Source organism: Triticum aestivum, chromosome 2D, assembly GCF_018294505.1.
Source record: "Triticum aestivum cultivar Chinese Spring chromosome 2D, IWGSC CS RefSeq v2.1, whole genome shotgun sequence".
Classification (NCBI taxonomy): Eukaryota; Viridiplantae; Streptophyta; class Magnoliopsida; order Poales; family Poaceae; genus Triticum; species Triticum aestivum.
Genome location: NC_057799.1, coordinates 598,674,550 through 598,681,749, shown reverse-complemented (window position 1 = coordinate 598,681,749; position 7,200 = coordinate 598,674,550). Strand labels below are relative to the sequence as shown.

The window sequence follows — 7,200 nt, the reverse complement described above, 5'->3', positions numbered from 1 at the left end:
TGATATGTTTGAGAAATTATTTGCTGCAATTAATGTTTGTCCAAGCTTGGTGATGCTATGCTTAATGAAGACGATCTTTTTAGTCCCCTATTTTGTATGATCAAATTTGCTTTGATGATTGCATGCTTCCTATCTATGATGAGAACAAAGTTTCTACTTATGATGATTATTGTGATGATACTTATCTTTCCCTAATCCCTATCCCTATTTTTATTTTTTTTTAATAATAAAGCAATTGTCGCTTCTGCCCGCTCGCTCACCGTCGCGCCACTTTTGCTAAAAACCCCCGTGTTTCTCAGTAATACAACCCGCAATCCCTCCTTAAGTGTCTATTGTGAGAAAACGTTTCGTTCTTACACAAAGGACCCTGCATTTTTAGTATTCAAAACTTGGTGGTTGCTATCGAGCAAGCTATAGGTCGAGGCTGGCCGCGATGCAGACGACGCCGGGCACAGCGGTGACGTTCTCCGGCCAGATCCGGTCGAGGAGGCGCGGCAGGGGCCGGATCCGGATCCGGTGGCAGGGACGGCGTGGAGGCAATCTAGGAGGCGCGTGAGGAGGTCCAGCGGCGGGGCTTGAACTTCAAGTTCATGGCGGCGGTGTTCCTCGCCGGTTCCAAGCGAGATGGCGAGTTCTGGTTGGGTCTCTCCATGGCGACGGTGGCGGGGCGCGAGGAGAGGTCGGGAGGTCCTGGCGGTGCCCGACCCCTGCGCGGGGGTGGGGATGAGGTGCACGGCGGCAGGCGGCATCAACTCTCCTGCGTGCGGCCAGAAAGAGAGGGAGAGAGAGATGAGAGAGAGAGCCAGGAGGAAGAAGGGAAGGAAGGAGGCTTGAGGAAGGGGCGGCCGGATCCTGCGAGGCTGGGTTGGAGCCCCGGTGGTCGTGCTGCTGCTGTTGGACGGCGGCCGATGGGACAAGTCCCTAGGTAAGAGGAAAAACATGTGCTGCATTGGCACATTTGATGCAGAGCGGCCACCATAAGTTTCTCCCCTACTTAGTATTCAGATTCCTCTCCCTTCTCTAATCATTATTGAGATATTCCATTGCTATTTGATGGAGAGCAGCCACCAAAAGTTCCTCATTTGATGCACAGCGGCCACCGAAAACAGTTATCTTTCTCTCTCTAATTGATTCTCAGCTACAGAATGATGTGTGTGCGTGTGTTACTTGCTAATGTGATGGCTAATGCATGTGGATTGATTCATGAATTAGCAAAATATTTCCCGTGAGATGTGCTAATATAGAAATTTGATGTTTACAGTGCCCTCTACTTGTTTGTTGTTATGCCTATAAGAGATTATCTTTTTTCATATTTTAAATAGAAAAGCCCAATACGGTTGATCTAGGCCGGTCCGCGGACGGCAAGAATGCCTAGATGACCACCATGCCCAGCCACGACAGGGCGATGTACTTCTCTGGTGATGCCTGTGTGTGGGTCTGGACTTGCTCCGGTCCGGCTACACCATACTGTGTTGGATGACATGGATGGGTGGTGCCCGAGTTGAAGATGGATCGTTGTTTCTACAATAGACGACGTGGACGGTTGGGATTGATCACATTTATCGTGAATAGGTGGATAACTTGGCCGTTATCAGCAATTATATGACGAAAACCAGAAGTGGCAACGCAAATAGAGTGCCTAATGCGTGTAAGGAATTTTTTACCCGTTGCAACGCGCGGGCATTGACTTATATTTAGGAATGGAGGGAGTATCTGCCATGTCTGTCCTTATCACACTTTGTATGATTATGATAACACAAGCAGCCCTTCTGAACGAATTTGGTCTGAAAGTAAAATATTGTGCTCCTGTGATATAGCCTTTATTCTCCTCTGTTATGATTTTTTTTCAGGTAGAATATTGATCCCTTGGCATCTCCTACTCTTGAGCTTAGGTGCAGCAGCAATATTTCGTGGTGACTACCACATGAACTACACTTTCATATGGTTCATCGCCTTCTTCGAGAGCATATTGATCAAGAAGTGGACTATAAGGTCCTCCCTCCTCTGCCCCTATCTCTCGATCAAGCAGTGTGATTGCTAGCAAAATTGTAATTTATTAAATTACTAATATCTTTCCATTGCATTGCAGGTGATTGTTTTCTGCACAGCAGCCATGGTGACTGAATTTATGTATATAATGCTTCGAGATCTGAAACTAAACGTCAGAGAGATAAATTCAAGAAAGCCTCAGCTTTATAGGACACGTATATCTGAAGAGTTACGGGATTCCAATCGCCTGATTCTGGTAACATCAGATGTTTCAACACGTGGAGTGAATTATCCATATGTTACCCCGCCCATTGGGAAGATCCTATGTCACAGCCATCGGCCTTGTGTCTGGAGCCCCTTGCAGGTGTACTACCGGCACAAACTCTCCAGCGCGGGCAGCACAAGGAATTTGGTTTGGGCCCTCATCTGTAGGTCATGACGGCTGATGTTGTCCTCTTCTGCTATGACGTTGATGTTAAATCCCTTCCTCCAAGGTAATTAGACAAATCACCTTCATATATACAACTTTGTTTCTCCCCATGTTTCACTCAGCCCCTACAATATTTCATGGAATTTGTGAGCTTTCTTCTGCATCCAGTTGCAGGTCAAACATTGTGTGATACACCAAAGGATGTATTTATGGAGGAAATTGATGTTCAGGTATTGTAGCTTATTTTCACAAATTTGAAATGGCGTGATTTTGTTGATATAGGTAATTGGTGTAGAAAATATAATGATTGTATGCTCAGTTTTAGTATCATGATGCTATCATACCCATAGTTGTGTTCTGCATCTTTTTTAGTTATGTTCTTTCAGCTAGGCTTCTGGTGGAAGTATAAAGATCATTTGGTTTAGAAAATTATAGCATGATATAGTAATGTTTTTGTCTTGTCAGAGATTTTTACATTGTTCTGGATTTGGAAAGCTGGTTGAAATAATGGAGATGACATTCTGCGTACATATTAAAGATGCTAATGAATGTTCTTTCTTTTCTCAATGCAGGATGCCTGAGTTGGATTGGGCTCATGCCACATTGATTGAGAAGATTGTATACCTCACATATTGCACGAGACCTACTGATGCCACCTGCTGTTGCCACATCAATTTCATATAGTCTGACAAGCTTATCCTGAATAACAGGTAGATGGTGAAAAGCAATGACAGAAAGCAGCACCTTTTTGTTTCTCAAGCTCACAGAAGACTTATTTTAACTACTGGCTTGATTCGGTGTCTCCTTCATGTTCTGCCAACAAGACTTCTTGCACTAAAATTAACTGATTCTGTGAAACCATTGTGTACATCATTTGTAAACTGGTGCGTAGTGGTATGTTTGACCCAGCTCATATCTTTTGTCAGTGACACTAATGACTTCTTGCAAAGTGAAGACATGTAACCATTTTTTTGGCTTTAATGTTCCCTATTTAATATACCAGCCACCTCCTAAACTTTTTGGTGCATTAGGGGTGGGTTATGCAGAAATCTAGCGGAAGAAATCTGAGTTCAGTCAAAGTTCTATATCCTTGCCATAAACAACAATTTATTTCTTCCGGCTTTCTATGAAGCGTTAGCATGACTCCCATCTTGCATTGACCATGTAAATCTTCATCTCGTGATTTTGGCCAGGCCACTGAACGAAACAAACGCCTCTAGAAAGGACGACCGTAAAACTTATCCGAGGTTATGGAGACCTTTGACATGATGGTGGGCGAGCTGGGAAGCTCCTTGTAAGGTATGATATTTCTATTACAAATCCAAGCAATACCTCTACATAATCCTAGCTCCCAGAATTGCATTTTATGTAGGTTAGTACTATAAAAAAATTGATGTTTTTACGCCCTCTCTCATGTGTTTCAGAATTCAGAAGTCACCCACTCATGGCGGAGAGCTACGGCAAGGCCGGATGGGCCGTGGCCCGCCTAGGCACTGAAGCAAAAAATGCTTTATATGAAGCCCAACCAACAACGCGTTGATTTTCAGTTTGATAGCAAAGTTTGTAGTCTCTGGCCAGCCCAGCTTTTTTATGGCAGCTCTGCCACTGCACCCACTTTCCAAGATTTTGGGACGGAGCTACACGGCATTAAGCGGTGGTACATGCTCCATCCTTCCATAAGGTTGAGCAAATACACGAGACTACATGCGGGTGACAGTTCGGGTTATAATAGGCATATCTGCAGTTTAACCATCTGGAAGCATGCCGGAGATTCTTCCATGCAAGTTTGGCGCTGAAACGTATCCGGTGTCGCTTACTAATTAAGTAGTTGCTCGCTCGCCCCTCAGAAAAAGTTGAGTTACTCGGTAACTTGAGGAGGATAAATAGCCATTCTGATTACTACAAGACTCACATTTACATGATTAGAATTGCATATGGTCTATCTGAGATCGGACTGAGAATAGATTACCCTACAAAAAATGAGATATCAGACTGAGATTGATCAAACCTAAACAGATTGTGGTCTGTGGAGTCTGAGCTTTATTGACAGCCTACATCCTTACTGTTGGGGGCTGCAGGCAATACCTTTTCTTTCACAATATCATGTCTTGGATTATTGTTTATATAATGCATTTTCATGCATTATTTAATATATTAAGGCATTGTTTTAGATGATAATGTTATTTGATTTTAGTGAGCTAGGAACATGGAATTTTTTTTAGATCTTTTAGATCGCTACTTTTAGTGATCTCAAAGAGCTTATATTAGTTTACAAAGGAAGTATTTTTTAAATTTGTTTCCATTGCCATGCATGAAATCTTTCGACAGTGTATCTAATAAGTGTAGATGAGATGGGGGTGCCGTTCACCATCATGGCAAGTTTGTGAAATTAAGTCGGTGCAAGCGGAGGCTCGCGAAGTTGAAAAGGGATGTAAATGGCAAATAAGTGGTGTCCGCAAGTCCCGTTTAGTTAGCTCTACCTAGCTCCATAGTTCATTTTCCCAGAAAAAAACAAAATTTTAAACTGTTAGATCATTGGTGTGTTTAAACGGGATTAAACAGGACCCGGTTGACATCCGTGACCAAGCTCATCACCTTGAGATTGATCATGTTCTCTGTTTCCGTGAACAAGTGGCGCCCATTGATCGACAGCGACAAAGAGGGCACGTGGCAACACAGATGGCTCACTAGCGGCGTGGATTTGTTTCTCTGTTGCTCACTAACAGCATGAATTTGTTTCTTCCGTTGCAACGCACGGGCCTTTTTGCTAGTGTTATAAAAAGTAGTGATAATTATTGTCATAATTTTGAATATCCTTTTACTGAACATTACTCTTTTAATGTGGAAGCAATTTATAGTATTCAAGTTTCCCATGATACTCCCACTTTTATGAATGAGAATAAAATTGCTTATGTGGGGAGTAATAAATTTTCTATGCTTTTGGATCATGAAAAGAATGCTTTATGTGATAGCTATATTGATGAATCTATTCATCACTACAAAAAATACACTTCCGGGATGATACATGTTTGTCACAGTAGGTCACGTTTTCTGTCATGCATGTACATCCATGACGATTTTATGACAGAGTCAAGATAGTCATACATGTGCTATCGTAGAAGTGTTCCATGACAATACCGAAATTATCATCACGGAAGTGTCCACTTCCATGACAATAAATGGCGCGTCATGGAAGTGCTTTCGTCAAGGGTAACCGACACGTGGCATCCACCGTAACGGGTCGCCGTTAAGCTATCGGGTTCCGGTTTGAATCCGATAACTCATTAACAGCCTGGACCAATGGGGATTTTCCACGTGTAAAATTCTCAATGGCCAGAGGAACCACGTGTCGGCTCACCGTTGGGACAGATGTCATCCACTCATTGGACCGAAGGCGCCTATGATACATCGACACGTGGCACGACCCAATAGAGGCCCATTCCGGTGAAAAGGCTGGCCCATTTGACTTGGTCAAAAGGTAGCGGGCTGGCCCACGGAAATCCTGTTAATGGCCTGTTTGCATATAGCCCATTTACAACCCGCTAACTCACGACCCGTTATGGCCTATCCGAATTAAGCCCAGTAGCGTCATCTAGGCCGTCCAATATGATTCCAGCCCATTGTAACTTCCGGCCCATGTATGTCCATGACGTCTTTCGGCCCATACGAGGCCCTTTGTAACCCTGGGCCCATTAAAGGCTCGAGGTGAAACTAGCCCATAATGAACAGTGTATCGCTTTATACCCATTAACGACCCATTATTCCGTCGGCCGTTTCCAGCCTGTGTTAACTTTCGGCCTTCTAAGGGCCCATTTATTCTTGGGCTCATTTCCAGAATTCGGTTACTTACGGTCCGTTACTGGCATGTTCCGCTTGTGGGCCAAATTCAGCCTGTGGTTATAGTCGGCCCGTTTGTGGCCCGTTAACCCGTTGGGCTGTTTTCATAGCATCATCAAATACGGCTTATTAACGGCCCGTTATGGTCGGGCCATAAACACACGATTTCCAATCTAGCCCGTTTATGACCCATTTTACGGACCGTTATTGGTCCATGAATAGTATGGCCCATGTTTGGTCAAATGATTATACGGCCTGTAGAAGGCCCATTGATTACACGACCCGTAGAAGGCCCATGGATCCTACGGCTCGTAGAAGACCCATGGATCCTACGGCCCGTAGGAGGCCCATGGTCACTACAGCAGGTAGAAGGACCATGGTTACAACGGTCTGTGTGTTGCCATGGTTATTGTGGCCTAGTTACAAAATTAGGTTATTGTGGTCACTAGAAACACGAGGAAAAAGAACTGCGGTGACTACAAGCAAACAACTAAACAAGAAATTTTAGGAAATAAATAAGCAAGCAATTAACGCTAGGCTATTATAGCTATTACACATATTACATCCACTGGGCATCAAAGTTTGCCACTAGTGCAAATATAGGGAACAAAGCAGCATATTACATACACTGGCCATCTAAATTGGCCACCAGTGCAAATAAACGCAACAGCAAAACAAGTCCATAACTGAAACAACTTCAGAAGAGCTCAAGAAACATCATCCCGGGTATCCACCATGCTGGCAATAAGCTTAGCAAGCTTACTAGCTTTCTCCTATTTGGCGCTAAAATCCTCCAACGCTTGTTGTTGCACCAGAAAGTATGGATCTGAATTCTCTAGAGACTTCCGCAGCCCTTCAGCTTCTTGTCACAACACAACTGATCGATGTCTTTCAGCTTGTAGTTGAGACTCACAAAACCGAACTGATTCAGACAGTGAGTTCGA

At 43.8% G+C, this 7,200-nt stretch overlaps 1 long non-coding RNA gene across 3 annotated transcripts; it reads left to right on the top strand.

Annotated features, from left to right (window-relative positions):
* Window positions 1-374: 374 nt before the first annotated feature.
* Window positions 375-3,918, top strand: LOC123054846 (uncharacterized). Of its 3 annotated transcripts, none has more exons than XR_006426343.1 (7): window positions 375-925; window positions 1,851-1,992; window positions 2,090-2,245; window positions 2,354-2,483; window positions 2,588-2,649; window positions 2,992-3,718; window positions 3,844-3,918. It is a non-coding gene; the product is annotated as an uncharacterized lncRNA (long non-coding RNA). The 3 variants fall into 3 exon arrangements; XR_006426344.1 differs by having other exon boundaries at window positions 2,090-2,483; window positions 2,992-3,129; window positions 3,613-3,718; XR_006426342.1 differs by having other exon boundaries at window positions 2,090-2,483.
* The last annotated feature ends 3,282 nt before the right edge of the window (window positions 3,919-7,200 follow it).